Here is a 17,477-nt window from a genome sequence, read left to right as displayed (position 1 = left end):
CGCATATAGACAGGTGTGTAATGGAAAATCATATAAATTATCCTCTCTTTTGTTCATATGCAAATCCTATGACATGTGAACAACATACGACAAAGGATGGTGGTATTTAAAACATCAGCAGCTTGAGATTTAAATATATATTTATCATGAATTTGACAATAGCTACTGCTTTAAAAAATAAAATCTAGATAGCCTACAGTTGCATTCTTTAAAATGAGAGGCTATAGATCAGGGTTCAAATTAAGACACCTTTTGGAGGGAAAGGAGAGGTAATGGTTAAAAGTTATAAAAATACATCACATATGCAGTTAACTTTATAGGAAAAATTATTTCATATCTGATTTTATGCTTACTTGTTTATATTGTACGCTTTGTGAAGTACTGAGTATACTTTTGACACTATTCAAATACGGAAATACATATTAAATATCATTGTATTGTTAATGAAACAATTATAACAAATAGCGTTAAAAAACATCTCCTAATTAGAACAAATAGAATTAAAATGTGTTTGCTGGTTTCTGCGTAGAGGTAATTTGGATACTGCATGTGGGGATTATAACCCCTTCTTGTAATAATTCCTACATAATGGGAGCTATGCCATCTAAAGCATTTCATAAACTATGAGGTATTTATTCTAAAATAGATACAAAAAACAAAAAGCATAATTTCACATTTCTCTGATACAGAGCAAAATGAACTTTACAAAAAATAAGATAAAAACCCAAAACAGACCTGTTTGACCCTGCAAACTCAGTCCCAAAAATAAATAAATTACAATATCATTCTCTTCCCCCATACTATAACTAAGCTGCTTTTAAACAATTTTTTTTTTTTTTTTCTCTCTCAGTTTCTAGTTAACTTTTCATGTCTGGAACGTGGTCTTTGTACATTCCTTAAGCTGGAGGAGGGGGGCCAGCCCACTTGGCTGCTTTTAACCTTCCCTCTTTTAAATGACTACTGTTCAAAAATCAGACGAGCAGTGTATTTAAGAAAACAAACCGTTAGTTTCCTATTATAAGTTTGAACAGAAAAACCTTGATAACTACAAACAAAACAAAACATCTCTGCAACCCTTCTTATAAAAACATAAATCTTATTGTTTTATTTACTATATATTTATAATTCCTTATCTTTCTTACACACACCCACACAGACACATACACACGTTCTCTGAGTTTATCTTCCATCAACATTCATTCTTCTTTCTACAAAACTCCAACACGATCTTAATCTTGTGGGCCAGAGTAAAACTTAATAAAGCTTCCTTACTCCATAAGATCAGACTCTTTCTTTTTTTGTTTAAATAAAAAATAAACATTTACTTTTTAAAACTTTGCATTATACTGTAGATATACCTTGCTTTTAGTCCTGACTCCTCTAAATCAGCACATGCAATTTAAATTTAAAACTTCATTTAAATATTGTAACACAGTATTTCCTACGCCCAGGAACAAACATGTGCTACTGTGAAAAAAATACAAATTCATATTTGAGTCAGGGTGAAATGACTTATTTTTACAACTGCCAAATTTTCATTCTCTTTTAAAATATTACACTAACAGACTTTAACATACAATACTTCCTAGGTTTATTTTAAATGCTACTGTCATGCCTTGTAAATGGCAGCAGGCTTAATACACTTTGACAAAAGGGTTTAAACTTAAATGACCCTTTTACAAGAGATTATTTGTTATTTTTATGATTAGTACAACAAGTGACAATGTAAAGCGCTATGTACACTAATGGCGCTAAATGAATAAAGACATGCATGCATACATACATACATTAACTATCAGAGTGACACACAAACACTTTACTCCATGACATGTATATTATTATGCCATCAAACTAGTTACTATCTGAGCTTTCTAAGACAAAAACAAAAAACATTTAAAGAGGATGTTCCCTTCTTTTTCCATGCAGTATTAATGCATTAATTCCTAAAAAACTACTTTAACATTCTTAAATTCAAGCCATTTCTTCCTAGGTTACTAATTAACTTCCATGTCTCACAGACACGCAACTCCTGTGCCTCACAGACATGCAACTCCTGTGACCTTTCAGTGAAAAAGGGTGAGGGAAAGGAGATGAGGAAAAGGGGGTTAGAAAAAAGGGGGGTCCAATAATGCTGCAGTTATTTTTAAAACCGAGCCTGATACTGTATGTTTCACTTTCCTTCTTATTCAATATATTCTGCGTCACTAAATATCCATTTTTAAAACATTTTATTGCCATAAAGTCCACACATAATTTCAAGGGACGTACCCTGCGCCGGCGACTGAGAATGTAGGTTCCCCATAATTCTCCTGTATTACACGATCAACGCCAGTCGATCGTGTACCAATAAGGTGCCCACTACTTGGTAGAATATAGAGCTAAGGAGCAGTGGTCTTAAAAAAATAAAATAGTCACCTGTTGCTCCTTAACAAAATCTTCTCTTTACAAGTTTTTTGAGACTTACCACCTTATTATCTGACCCATCCCCGATCAACGCCAGTCGATCGGGTTCCAATAAGGTGCCCCAACCCTTGGTATAATATAAGTAGAATATAGAGTTAAGGAACAGTGGCCTTAAAAACAGTTTCCTGCTGTTCCTTAACAATAGTTCTCTCCCCAAGTTCTAGGAGACTTAACACCTTATTAATTATTATACCTTCCGGGCCCTTACTTGGCCCTGCCGTTTAGCGGCACACGGTATAACCTGAGTTTATGGCAATAATACAAAAACAACAATAACAATACCTGATCAGTATAATATTGATAAACTCACGTGATACAGGGTGTCCCGTCACTCAGGTAGGTTGCCCATAAAGAACAAACTGTCTACAGATTACTCAAACTTTAATCTAACGGCTTTTTTTGTTAAAAAGGATAAAGCCATACCTTATTCCAAGTGTGCACGTTTGAGTAATGTAGGCAGCTGCTCCGTCTGGGTTTCCTGGTCCCGAGATATTGGGTCCCTATTCAAGGATGCGCCATCTGTCAAAGCCTAGAAATAAGATCAATAAGACAAGGGTTCAAAGTAACACATGAGTTTATCTGTACCAAGGCACAATTTGGGAGACAAGAATTCAGAAAGAACTCAAGCCTCTGAAAACATATTGCTTAGTATCACATTTTTATACATTTCAAAATGAGTAATACACCCCTTAAGGGGGCTGGCTTACAGATAAGTGATGATATGATGACATGCAAAAATATATTAGTTGATACATATATATGCTTTACATTGCTATATTCTTATCGATAATTTACCATAATGTGGGCCTCCCAACCCTGTGACATAAGGGAGTTACTCTGTCCAGCCCTGTATGTACGCTGTGGCTGTCAGATAAGAAAGAACTCAGATCAGCAGGAATGTCTAATCGCTTACGAATGCTATTTCAATTCTTGCCTGCCTTGTAGGAATTAAAAAGGGTTAGTTATATCTAGGAGCGATACTCTGCAGATTCAAACATTCACAGTTCATTCATTCACGAATGAGACAAATATACATTCATATAGCAAACACTCAGAAAATGGTGGTTTAGGCCAAAATGGAGGTGATGATAGCCACTCACATTATCTCAATCTTCACAGTTACTCTTAGAGAAAACGCGAGGGTTAGGGAGTGATCACAAAACCACACTAATTGAATAAACTAATAGGTGAATAATTATGGTAATCAAAAATGTGGGTGCAAACTGTGAACTGAAAAGTGAATCAGAAAAAGGGGGGGGAGGAAAACACAAAATGGATGTGCCTCCTGAAAGAATTCACTATACTGCACTCCTACATTGTATAAAATTTAACTTTTAATAGATTTACTTAAAACATATATTACCAAAACGTCGTGTAATGTGAATTAAAAATAAATTAAATTAACAATACCAAGCATCCGTGTCAGTGAATGTATGTTAGAATAATCCCAATTTAGCAACTCAATGTTGTTGAGATTGGAAGACAAAGGATGCTATTAGTCAGAGTATAAAACCCCTCTGGAGCACCTATGAGACCAAGAGGTAAGTATGTGAAATTATATATAAATGTAACCTGCTCAGTGAGGATCTTTCTGTGTACACTGACCACATTTCTATGTGGATCAGGTACATAGATGACATTTTGCTCCTATGGGAAGGCTCCACTCAACTACTCCATGAATTTGTGGAGAAGCTGAATATTAATACCCTTAATTTGAGGCTCACGACTGTGCTAAGTACCACCTCAATAACATTCCTAGATTTGAACATCTATATTGATTGTGACCGGAACATCCAAGCAAAGGTATATAGGGTAAGCACTGCGACTAATAGTCTGTTATTAGCTCAGAGCCAGCATCCCAGCAGCCTCTTAAGTGGCATCCCAATAGGGCAGTATCTCCGACTTCGGAGGAATTGTTCTACGATCGAAGAATTCACTGTACAATCCAAAGAACTTCGATCTAGGTTCCTCAATCGTGGCTACCACATCAAAACATTGAATAAGGCTTACCATCGGGCACTACATAGCGATAGCTGTTCTCTTCTGTCTAGTAACAAGGTAAAATCTAAGGACAGAACAATCAGAGTCATCGGCACCTTTAACAAGAGATGGTGGGCTATCAAAAAGATATTTGCCAGACACTAGCATCTCTTACAGGCCGATGATGATTTGGTGCAGGTCATAGGCCATAGACCCACAATTACCAGCAGACGGTCTAAGAACCTACGGGACTCACTTACCGCTGCCAAGGGTGTAAAGCATGCAGACATATCAACGTTGGCAAAGTATTCGGCAATCATGACAATACATCACAATTTTGTGTGGACAGTTTCATCAACTGTCGGACTCCCAACGTTATCTATCTTATCACATGTAATTGTGGTAAGAGATACGTTGGAAAAACGACAAGACAACTACGTAGACGTGTTCTAGAACACATAAATTCCATCAAACACTCTGCGGAAACATCTGTTGCTAGACATGTTACACAATACCACAATGGCGATACTAATGTCATCAAGTTCATGGGCATCTACCAGCTGAAATGTCCCATGAGAGGGGGTAACATTGACCAATCCTTGCTTCGTATTGAAGCAGAATGGATTTTTAAATTAAAAACCAGGAGCCCGAATGGACTCAATGAGGGGTTCACATTCACACCCTTTATTTGATCTGAGAGGGCCCTTCTGGCCAGACCATCCTATCCTCCTGCCCCTTTAAGACGTGTTTATACGGTTTATCTATGTGTTACTCTCATGAGCAGCCATATCATTCTCTATGTCCATGGTGTTGGTTTCCAGCATTTGGTATTGAAAGATATTACAGTATTATTATCTATATTAATGACTATAATACCAGAGTTCCAAACCCAGTTTTGGGTTTAGTCGTTGTGTACGATGTATGTGTGTAGAATCAATTTGTTTAGATTATAAATACCTTGCACATATACAGTTATCAGTTTTTAATTTTTATTATACATTTCATCACTACCTTTAAGCATGACACATTGTGAAGTATATTATTATGGGGGATTATATACAATTTAATATGTGCAATTACTCCTTATACCAACTAGTTTGAAAAAGGATTTGTAGACCCTTGCCCACTCCTATCTAGATCAGTACCTGTTATGTGTTTAATAATACCCTTTTCATTTGTTAACTCTTAGGGTATAAGCTGATAGTGATCATTGATACACTTCAGCGCTCTACTTGTATCCTTCTCAGCTTACACATGTGCAGTGTGCATTGGCAGAGGCAGTGTATAAACACAGTGTTACTACACATGTGGAATAACATTTGACATTGAATAAGATAAATATTTCTAAGTGCCTACGCAGGCGCGATATGGACATATAATTTTGACATTATTTTCTAAGTCCTGACGCATGCGCAACACGCACGGACTTCAATAGCAATTAGCCATGAAATTTCTAAGTCCGCGCGCATGCGCAATACGCCTGGATTATTGCAGCAGTAAATCTTCAAGTCCTCACGCATGCGCGGTCGTTTGGGCAACTCGGGATCAGTGTCCAAGATCTAGCGCATGATCAATGCGCTTGAATGCACATAGGACAAAATCTCTAAGTGTCCACGCATGCGCAATGGGGTCGGCTAATGCTGGTAATATTGCCTAACTCCTCACACATGCGCAACGTGGTTGGATACTATTGCCAACAAATTTCTAAGTCTGTGCGCATGCGCAGTTCAATGGGCATTGGGCATTAGTTTCTAAGTTTCAGCGTATGTTTATTACGTCGACTTGAATATGGTAATGCTTTTTCTAAGTGCCCACGCATGCGCAATACGTTCGGGCTGCAATGGCTGGATTTCTAAGTCCACGCGCATGCGCATTGCACTCCCTTCATGCCGATCAACGCCACACAACCCTAGAAGCCACAATAACGCTCGGTTCACCACACTAACTCAACATCTTGATGGCTGAATGTGCAGCCACTTATTCGGATCGTTTATATAGCGTTTGTGGAGTTTAATGTGGTTAATTTTGGGTACTGACACACTGCGCATGTGCAACAGCTGGGAATCATTAATTTCACAATCAAGGTACTGTTTGGGTATAAAAGGGCTCAGTCCTCCTTCCCCCAGCAAATTTGTCCCTGAAGAAGCTCCTTTGCTGGAGGGAAACGCGCGTTGGACGCGCAATGTTGTCAGTCGCCTACTTGGAGCTGTTTTAATGTAGTGCTCTGTAGTCTCCTGGTTCTATCTATGTAGACCCTATTAGTTGGGTATTTTCACCAACAGTCAGTGAGCTTACCTTCCTGCTTTATATCACATGTGTCTACTTGGAGCTTGTTGCTGGGTAACTCACCGGTATTAATGCTGTGAGTGCCAGCTTCACTATGTTGTGAATTATTTTCCACCATTATCACATTATTAGCTGTACTACCTAAACAACTGGATGGTTATAGAACATTAATTATCACTCCAAGTGCCCAGTGGTTCATATGTTTAAGCAGGACTGCTGGATTTTCCACTAATTACTCACTGAGCAGGTTACATTTATATATAATTTCACATACTTACCTCTTGGTCTCATAGGTGCTCCAGAGGGGTTTTAAATCCTGACTAATAGCATCCTTTGTCTTCCAATCTCAACAACATTGAGTTGCTAAATTGGGATTATTCTAACATACATTCACTGACACGGATGCTTGGTATTGTTAATTTAATTTATTTTTAATTCACATTACACGACATTTTGGTAATATATGTTTTAAGTAAATCTATTAAAAGTTAAATTTTATACAATGTAGGAGTGCAGTATAGTGAATTCTTTCAGGAGGCACATCCATTTTGTGTTCTCCTCCCCCCCCTTTCTCTGATTCACTTTTCAGTTCACAGTTTGCACCCACATTTTTGATTACCATAATTATTCACCTATTACTTTATTCAATTAGTGTGGTTTTGTGATCACTCCCTAACCCTCGCGTTTTCACTAATGGTTACAAATACAGTTACATAAATGTACAGGGTATACATTATATACAAGACATAGCGTGCATAGTTAAAGAAAATATATATTATGGGCATATGAAACCGTTACAGACCAGATTAAAGTGTGAGACAGCCTTAGATTTGAAAGAACTTAAACTGGTGGTGGATGTGAGTCTCTGGTAGGTTGTTCCAGTTTTGGGGTGCATGGTAGCAGAAGGAGGAACGTCCGATTACTTTGTTGAGCCTTGGGACCATGAACAGTCTTTTGGAGTCTGATCTCAGGTGATAAGTGCTGCAAGTGGTAGGGGTGAGGAGCTTGTTCAGATAGCTGGGTAGCTTGCCTATGAAGAATTTAAAGGTAAGACAGGAAAGGTGAACTTTGCGCCTAGACTCTAGTAATGACCAATCTAGTTCTTTGAGCATATCGCAGTGATGTGTGTTGTAGTTGCATTGGAGAACAAAACGACAACTTGAATTGTAGAGGGTGTCAAGTTTGCCAAGGTGGGTTTGAGGTGCTGAGCCATATACTATGTCTCCATAGTCAATAATTGGCATTAGCATCTGATTTGATTTGACGCTTTTTGACCAGGAGACTTAGGGAGGATTTGTTCCTGTAAAGTACCCCTAGTTTGACATAGGTCTTGGTTGTCAGGGTAACAATGTGCATCCCGAATGTTAAGTGGGAGTCAAACCATAAGCCCAGGTATTTAAAACTGGTAACAGGAGTTAGGGTGGTGTTAGTGTTGGTTCTAATATGGAGCTCAGTCACTGGAAGCTTTAAGAATTTAGTCTTGGTCCCAAATACCATTGTTAGTCTTGTCAGTGTTTAAAAACAGTTTGTTTTGGGAAATCCAGTTTTCGAGTCTGAAAATGTCAGACTGAAGTATGTGTTGAAGGTCACAGAGGCTATGGCTGTGTGCATATAGGATTGTGTCGTCTGCATACATGTGTATTGAGGCTTCCTTACAAGCTGTGGGAAGATCATTAATGAACACTGAGAAGAGTAGGGGCCCCAGAACAGAGCCTTGCAGGACACCACAGGTGATATCCAGGGGGTTGGAGTTAGAGCCTGAGATGGACACATGTTGGGATCTTCCTGATAGGTAGGACTGAAACCAGTTTAAAGCATGCTTCCCTATTCCAGAGCTCTGGAGTTTGTTAAGCAGGATAGATGGTCAACTGTGTCAAAAGCCTTTGCAAAATCTAGGAATACTGCACCAGTGAGTTGTCCCTGTTCCATTCCACACTGGATTTCATTGCAAACTTTTAGCAGGGTAGTTATGGTGGAGTGTTTGGGACGGAACCCAGATTGGAATTGGCTATGGAAATTTGTCTTGGTATAGAAATCGCTTAATTGGGAGTGGACACATTTTTCCTTATTTGGATTCACAAAACGGACAGCGTTGGATCTTCCCATGCTTTAGGAGCACCGGTATAAGTATCACAGTTTTTATATGTCTATTGGTGTGCAAAGTATTCTGTATTCTATATTTCTATGCCAAGACAGTGATATAAGGCTTGTGCAATTGCCCTCAAAAACTGTATTCCAGGACATGAAAAGTTTTATTAACATATTGTCTCAAGATAATTCCTATTTAAGGCTACTTTATATGACTGACATTGAAATAGAGGCTTGTGAGATCTTCAATGCTGATGTTCAAAGTATAGAAATAAGGGGCTATTCATTAAATTGCACTAGTGCCGATGGGAACACTTATTGCGCAGAAACTGCCATTGACTTCAATGGGAATTTCCGTGTGAAATTCCTAATCGGCACTATTGTAGTTTAATTTATAACCCCTTAAAGTTTGACAGCAAATAAGTGTGGTGGTGGAAGGGTTAACCAGGCCAATTATAAAGGTATTATGCCTGGCTGGTTAACTCTAAACCGTGTTGGGACAGAAGGGGTTAAAATGTATTGACACCATAATACCATGTTTTCCCCTACACTACCTTTATTGTCCCTGTTTTGCAGCTCAGAAGCTAGCTGCAGTTAAATGAATGAGCTATGTGCTAACTGTATTTGCGACACAAGGGGGGCTTCTAGTGCCAAGCGCTAAATTGAAGAAGCGTGCCTGTGAATAACTAGCTTCTTTAAAGATAGATATCAGTTTCCAGGCCACAGACGTTGAAACCGCAAAGTCAATTGAATAAGTGGTCTGTGGCTTAGCTGAAGTGCCTTCTTGATACATGGTATCCTGCCGTCTCGTTATCCACTTAAGCTGAATTGGTGGCGCACGTCTGCGGTTACCGATCAAAGCCAGGACGGATACATTGTATGCCGGCTTGTAACCCAGACCGATTATAGGTCAAAACGCAACCCACATCACAGAGCCCCTTCAATTAAGTGGATACCTTGCGCTAGGAAAGAGCTAGCACTCTAATTTTTGGAGTGCAGCTAGGTAAAAAGAAACCATGACCATACATATACGCTTTATATTTGTTGACCCTACAGAACATACATATATATATATATATATATATATATATATATATATATATATATATATATTACAGTGTTCGACAATCCTATACATTTACTCGCCCGGGGCGGGTAGATTTAACCCCCGGGCGAGTAACTATTGGCCCAAGCAGCACACGTGTTTTTTTTAAATTTCCCCCTTTCGCTCTCAAATTTTCCCTGCTCGCGCTGTAAAAAAAAACAAAAAAAAAAACTCCCCTACCTGACTGCTGATTGGCGCGCGCTCCCAGGCTTTGTGGGCGCGTGGCCAGGCTCTATATGAGCCCGCCCCCAACGAGCGGCCATTCTTTCTGCCCGGACATCAAGAGTAAGTACTCGCCATGCTGCGGCCCCTCTGCTCCTTCCCTGCGATCCCCCTGGTCCCTACATGGCTCCCTACTCCCCACCCCTCCTGTCCCTTCCTCCTGTCCCCTTCTTCTGCTCCTGTCCCCTTCTTCTGCTCCTGTCCCCTTCCCCTCCTCCATTCCCCTGCTCCTGTTTCCTTCCCCTCCTCCTGTCCCCTGCTCCTGTCCCCTCCTCCTGTGCCCTGCTCCTGTCCCCTTCCCCCTCGATCCACCGATTGCTGCCCGGGGCGGGAGGTCCCCACTGCTGGCAGCCCGGTTGGCGTGCGGGGGGGCTCGGCCCTCGGCCCTCACCATGTGACTCCCACCTACCCTGCCGCCTCCCCGCCAGCTAGCTTCATGCCGCCGCGGGCTGGGGGGAAGAAGCAGTCTGCAAAGCTGCTTGGCCGCGCACTGTGAAGACATGCCGGCGAGGGGAGCAGGGTAGTGACGGCCACTGCAGGGCTGACTGTCCCCTGGGGGATACCTCGCCACGTGCCTCCTACCCACCCTGCCTCCCCAAAGCTTCCAATATGCCCGCGTGAGGTATGGGGGGAGGGTGTCGGCCTGACCCCCCCCCCACGAGCGGGAGATGGGCGCGGGTGGGTGGGGGAGGAGCGTGGTGGTGGTGCTGGTCGCGGCCTTCCCTTTCCCCCCCCCGTGTGTGTGTGTGTGTGAGTATGTGTATGGGAGCAAGTGTATGGGAGCAAGTGTATGGGTGTATGTGTATGGGAGCATGTGTATGTGTGTATGTGTATGGGAGCAAGTGTATGTGTGTATGTGTATGTGAGCAAGTGTATGTGTGTATGTGTATGGGAGCAAGTGTATGTGTGTATGTGTATGGGAGCAAGTGTATGTGTGTATGTGTATGGGAGCAAGTGTATGTGTGTATGTGTATGGGAGCGTGTGTATGTGTATGGGAGCAAGTGTATGTGAGTATGTGTATGGGAGTAAGTGTATGTGTGTATGTGCATGGGAGCAAGTGTATGTGTGTATGTGTATGGGAGCAAGTGTATGTGTGTATGGGAGCATGTGTATGTGTGTGACACCATAGGTACCCCCCCAATCAGTCACCACCCCCCCAATCAGTCACCACCCCCCCGTCAGTCACCCCCCCAGTCAGTCAGTCACCCTCTCTGTGTATCACCCACCCTCTGTGTGTATCACCCACCGTTTCTCCCCTCTGTGTCTCTCCCCCCCACTCTCTCTCTCCCCCCCACTCTCTCTCTCTCCCCCCCCTCTCTCCCCCCCACACTCTCTCCCCCCCCACTCTTTCTCTCTCCCCCCCACTCTCTCTCCCCCCTCTCTCTCTCTCCCCCCCACTCTCTCTCCCCCCCCTCTCTCTCTCTGCCCCACTCTCTCTCTCTCTGCCCCCACTCTCTCTCTGCCCCCACTCTCTCTCTGCCCCCACTCTCTCTCCTCTCTTCCCCCACTCTTTCTCCCTCCACACTCTCTCTCTCCCCCCCACACACTCTCTCTCCCCCCCACACACTCTCTCTCTCCCCCCCCACACACTCGCTCTCTCCCCCCCACTCTCTTTCCCTCTCCCCCCCACTCTCTCTCCCTCTCCCCCCCACTCTCTCTCTAACCCCCCCACACTCTGGATCTCTTATTTACCCTATATATCTTACTTGCCCTATACTACACCGAAATAACCTATACTGCTGTCTTCCAGATCTGACTCAAGCTTCACACGGAAGACATCGGAACCCTCCCTAACCCAGAAGACAGGTAGGGAACACATCCCCTCCAATGTAATACATTGCGGGAATGAGGTACCTGGACATTGAGGGACTGCGGATCAGGTAAGATCCCAGGCGGGATTACTGCTTTAGATATTGTGAAGCGGGGACGTCCAGACACTGGTTAAGGGGTTCAGGAACCTAGTCATTCACACCTGGCTTTTATTTCTAGATCTGAAATTTACGCACACACACACGTAACAAGGACTAATTGTAGTATAATGTAATACAATAAATGTATTTATGTCAAAAATGAATGTTGTTCTGACTAGGAATTTATTAAATGTATTTTATTTATATATTTTATTTTAAAGCGGGGTTGGGTGGCGGGACTATGGTTGGGGGCGGGACTAGGGGCGGGACTAGGTGGCGAGTAGATTTTTTGGTTGGGCGAGTAGATTTTTGGGTGATTTGTCGAACACTGTATATGTATAAATAAACTGTATATCCATGGTGTTTTAAATGCAAAGGCAGGAATCCCTTTCCTGCCAGTTCGGCAATGAATCCATTAACATGCCCATGTTATCGATGAATGAGCTAAGGGATTTTTCATCTCCGTACTTCAAAGGGCACCCTGCTAAGATTTTTCATCTCCGTACTTCAAAGGGCACCCTACAAGGTCAATTAACTTTTTAATCTTTAAGGTTCCAATGCATTAAAGCATACTTTAATTTTTTTGCTAAGCTGGTGCCCCAATATCTAGAGAAGTCCGGAGTGAAAAGCCTCAGATAACCGAGGTGTTAGGGTGGCCGGGATATTTGTAACTACCAGATACCGGTGTGAAATATGTGCGCTTCACACTTGGTAACCAAACCTCAGACTTGCTGTCGCCAGGTAAGAGGTTAGGCCCGGTATGCTAAGTAGCTCAGGTGTGAGGTTCACGCATGCTCTTAGCAGACCGGGAAGCAACTTCTGCCCATTCTAGGAACTCCTGGCAAGTCTGGGATAGGTGGGGAAAGTTGTTCCCACGAGGATTGGGTGTGCATGTTAGGAATAGGACCCTTGACCCTATAAAGATGCCTGAAGCGCAATCCCAGTCAGATTCATCTCAGCTTTACCAAGACACGTCCAAGCTACAGCGTCAACGGTTCCGGAGTGTGAGGGGTTAACTACATCGTAACGAAGATTTGCACCCCTCTTCCAGAATTCGTTTGAGCTAAGGATTCCCGAACAAATCCTGTAAAGACATTACGAAATCTTTCTCTTCGGCGGAGATATATGAGTGGCAAGTTGCGCCCCTAGCCAAGGACTGTCGCACGACTCAAATTGCGCACCCACTTGAATGCGTGCAGGGGTGTCCAGAAACTTTGTTGCGTTCTGTGGACATTTGATTTCATTTCCCCATCCCAGTAAGTGTTTTATCCAGTGTAATTGTGAATATTGTGTGTGTGTCTTAAAAGGAAATAAATTACAATTTATTTTGCCCTTCTTGTGTGCTCAATCCAGAATCCCGGTATTAATGTGTTGGTAAGACCTTGTCTATCGTGACAATAAGAACCACTTGACACAATTGCCTATGTTGTAAAACCTCATATTCTATTTGATCGTTGCCTTTCTTTCATATGTAAAATAGCCTCAAGTCTATTCCAAGCATTTTTACATTCACTTACTGTATTAGTATCTAACACCTTGGTTGGTGGGCTATTCTACATATCGAGAGTGGAGTCATGTTCTAGCACTTCTCGTGATCCCGGATTCACCCCAAAACCACCCCAAATCCATAAAATATATCCAATCCATAAATAAAGAACATAACACTATAGCTGGCACTCCACTGGTTAGTCCATAAGTTAGGCGCTTGTCCCATAAAGTAATAATAAGATATACAATACCGTTTTGACACGAAATCAGAGGGCAGCACTCAGTGAGTAGGCAAATAATTGTTTGTATTAGGAAATTACACAAAAAACGACGTTTTGGTCCCCCAACGGGACCTTTCTCAAGGAGGTGGCCACCTTCTCACCACCTTCAAAAAGGTCCCGTTGGGGGACCGAAACGACGTTTTTTGTGTCATTTCCAAATACAAACAATACTTACTACTTACCTGAGTGCTGCCCTCTGATTTTGTGTCAAAACGGTAACACACACACACACACACACACATACACTTGTGTGAAAAAGAAAGTACACCCTCTTTGAATTCTATGGTTTTACATATCAGGACATAATAACAATCTGTTCATTAGCAGGTCTAAAAATTAGGTAAATACAACCTCAGATGAACAACAACACATGACATATTACACTGTGTCATCATTTAACAAAAATAAAGCCAAAATGGAGAAGCTATATGTGAAAAACTAAGTACATCCTTACTGCTTCCATAGGAATTAAGATGCTAAGTAGCAGACAGGTGCTGCTAATCAAATGCCCTTGATTAATTGATCATCAGCAAGTGTGACCACCTCTATAAAAGCCAAAGTTTTAGCAGTTTGCTGGTCTGGAGCATTCAGCTGTGTGTTAACACAATGCCAAGGAGGAAAGACATAAGCAATGACCGTAGAGAAGCAATTGTTGCTGCCCATCAATCTGGGAAGGGTTATAAGGCCATTTCCAAACAATTTAAAAAGTCCATCTTTCTACAGTGAGAAAGATTATTCAAAAGTGGAAAACATTCAAGACAATTACCAATCTGCCCAGGAGTGGACATCCCAACAAATTCACCCCAAGTTCAGACCATGCAATACTCAGAGAAATTGCAAAAAACAAAACAAAACAAGAGTTACATCTCAGACTTTACAGGCCTCAGTTAGCATGTTAAATGTTAAAGTTCATGGCAGTACAATTAGAAAAACACTGAACAAGTATGGTTTATTTGGAAGGGTCTCCATGAGAAATAATAACAAAAAAGATAGAAGTGCGCAACCATAAATCGTACCAGTGCACTACGTAATTATATTAAGGTGCAAAATAATGTTATATATAAAAAATACATATACATAATCGTGAACTTGAACAACGGAGCGTCTGCAGCTATTAATAGGGGTGGCTCGACACCACCAAGAACTAGAACAGAAAAAACAAAAGAAAACAGCGCACAACGCTCATAGTGAAGTATATCAATAAAATGTATTAAATGACAAAAGATAGGTAATCTGCGCACATCAAGTAAAGGAAAAACAGCATGTCATGGGACAAAATTACCCATACGCCACACCACAAAGGGATCAGGAACACCACGGGTCAGCAACCAACTTTCTAAAAAGTTGGACATCTTTTTAGAAAGGTATACAGTATAGGGATATTCCAAATAAGTAAAATAGGAAGGATGTGTATCCAGGGAGAAATCTGATTGGCGTCTGGAAGGAATTTATTTTTCCCCTCAGGAAAAATCATTGAATGATTTTTCCACTAGGTGTTTTTGTTTGCCTTCCTCTGGATCAATATACCAAAAGTATGGATATAGGATAACGTATCTGTCGTCTAAATTTAGCATAGGTTGAACTTGATGAACGCATGTCTTTTTTTCAACCTCATCTACTATGTAACTATATCCATTTAATATACAGGCATACCCCGCATTAACGTACGCAATGGGACCGGAGCATGTATGTAAAGCGAAAATGTACTTAAAGTGAAGCACTACCTTTTTCCTACTTATCGATGCATGAACTGTACAGCAATCGTCATATACGTGCATAACTGATGTAAATAACACGTGTAAAAGGCTCTATAGTCTCCCCGCTTGCGCACAGCTTCGGTACAGGTAGGGAGCCGGTATTGCTGTTCAGGACGTGCTGACAGGCACATGCGTGAGCTGCCGTTTTCCTATTGAGCGATATGTACTTACTCGCGAGTGTACTTAAAGTGAGTGTCCTTAAACCGGGGTATGCCTGTAGTTGGCAGACAACAGTTCAAAAAGTTGCCCGGACCAATTTTTCCCCTGAATACAATCCTATCTTCATGATTAATATTAAAGAATGGTTCCTTTGACTTCAATTCAAAATACTTTATGCCGCCTTCTTTGATTTCTTTAAATCCTAGAATATTTTACTTCATTAAGACTGAGAATTTTAACTGATGGTAACTATTAAGCAAATTACATAACCAACGCATGCCCTCATTTCTTTTTAAAATGTATAATTCAAAAATTGAATACTGTACAAAAATACCACCTATCATACGTTTGGCCTGAAGGCCACTAGTCTTCAAGGTCAAGGCTAAATATAAGCAGTTCATTTCACCCAGCATCACTCTAGATTTCCCACAGGTTCTCTCTGTGTAGAGAACTCCATGTTTGAAACGTTCAATGTCGGTAACATTGGTCTTCCAGCTTTGCACTACTGAAGTGCCACCACTATTTCAAAACCAGATATAGAATTGTATACCTTGTATATCCTGGTAGAATTCTTACATTTACAGAACAGTACACCAGCAACGTCATCAATCAGGCAGCATCTTAATTAGAACAGTACAAATATATCAAATGGGAACAGACATTTAAAAAAAGGTGTTTACAACTTAATGCAAGTTTTGCTACTGCTCCAGTAACTGCCAGGTCAACAGACTAGTAGTGCATTGCATTGTGAGATTTAAGTCCACAGCTGTGATTTCCTCATCTTGTAGAGCATTTCGTTTTGAGTGCAATTATCTTGCTTGCAATCTTACCTCTCTAGTTATTATCCCTCAAAAGGGCAGGCTCTACTAGGACCAGTGAATTAATTTCATGTTTAATAGGTTAAATGTAAGTGACTGATGAAGTAGTTATAAAAAAATAAAATAAAGTGGTTTGTTTTATCTAACTGAATGCTGCCACCATTAGCAGAATAGACAAATGGGATTAACAAAAATTATTTGATAAGATTAGAATTGCCTGTAGCATATTACAACCCTCTGAAATAAGAAACGTATTTATACTTCAAAGTAGCAAGACATTATAAAGGATAATTGAACTTTGTCAGAAAGTAACTACATCTATATTGATAAGTGGCTGCTCATCGAATGAACTATGCATGGCAGGTTAGCAAAAAGGTGAAAAAAACATGAAGACAGTGACAAAAAAATAAAAAAATAAGCGCAAATACAAATATTGCACAGTTTTCTGCTGTGTCAATTTAACAATTGACCCATACAGATGCAGCATTTGATATATCTTAATCGGGCACATAATTTTCCTCACAGCTGCCCCCCCCCCCCCCCCTTATATTGCAAACTAATGCACATGGCAAAAACATTGTAGCAAAGACCTTGTTACAAGATGAAAATGATGCATTTTTTGGCAATGCTGCTCTCACTTGCCTTCATACATAACCCCACGGTGTGAAAACAAATAAGGGTGCCAAAAAATGAACAGATGGAAGAATAGGTTTAAGTAACAGTGATGAAATGTATGCATGTGTTAATGTATGGACCATAGTGTTACAGGGTCTCTGCTACCTCACTTTCTTGCACCTAGTTGAAGGCAAAATTGCAGGACAAAGCAAGATTCCGCACCCACTGATGAGCATCAACTCATCCCTAAATAAAGAAAATTGCACGTAGTACAGTATGCAAAAAAAAATAACAATTTACAAAT

At 41.0% G+C, this 17,477-nt stretch overlaps 1 long non-coding RNA gene across 1 annotated transcript; it reads right to left on the bottom strand.

Annotated features, from left to right (window-relative positions):
• Positions 1-809: 809 nt before the first annotated feature.
• On the bottom strand, positions 810-3,575 carry LOC142493729 (uncharacterized). Its single transcript, XR_012801191.1, has 2 exons — positions 3,259-3,575; positions 810-2,982 (listed from the first exon to the last, which is right to left on the bottom strand). It is a non-coding gene; the product is annotated as an uncharacterized LOC142493729 (long non-coding RNA).
• Positions 3,576-17,477: the final 13,902 nt, after the last annotated feature.

This window comes from Ascaphus truei, chromosome 4 (assembly GCF_040206685.1).
Source record: "Ascaphus truei isolate aAscTru1 chromosome 4, aAscTru1.hap1, whole genome shotgun sequence".
In the NCBI taxonomy this organism is placed as follows: domain Eukaryota; kingdom Metazoa; phylum Chordata; class Amphibia; order Anura; family Ascaphidae; genus Ascaphus; species Ascaphus truei.
This window is presented reverse-complemented; position numbering and strand designations above follow the sequence as displayed.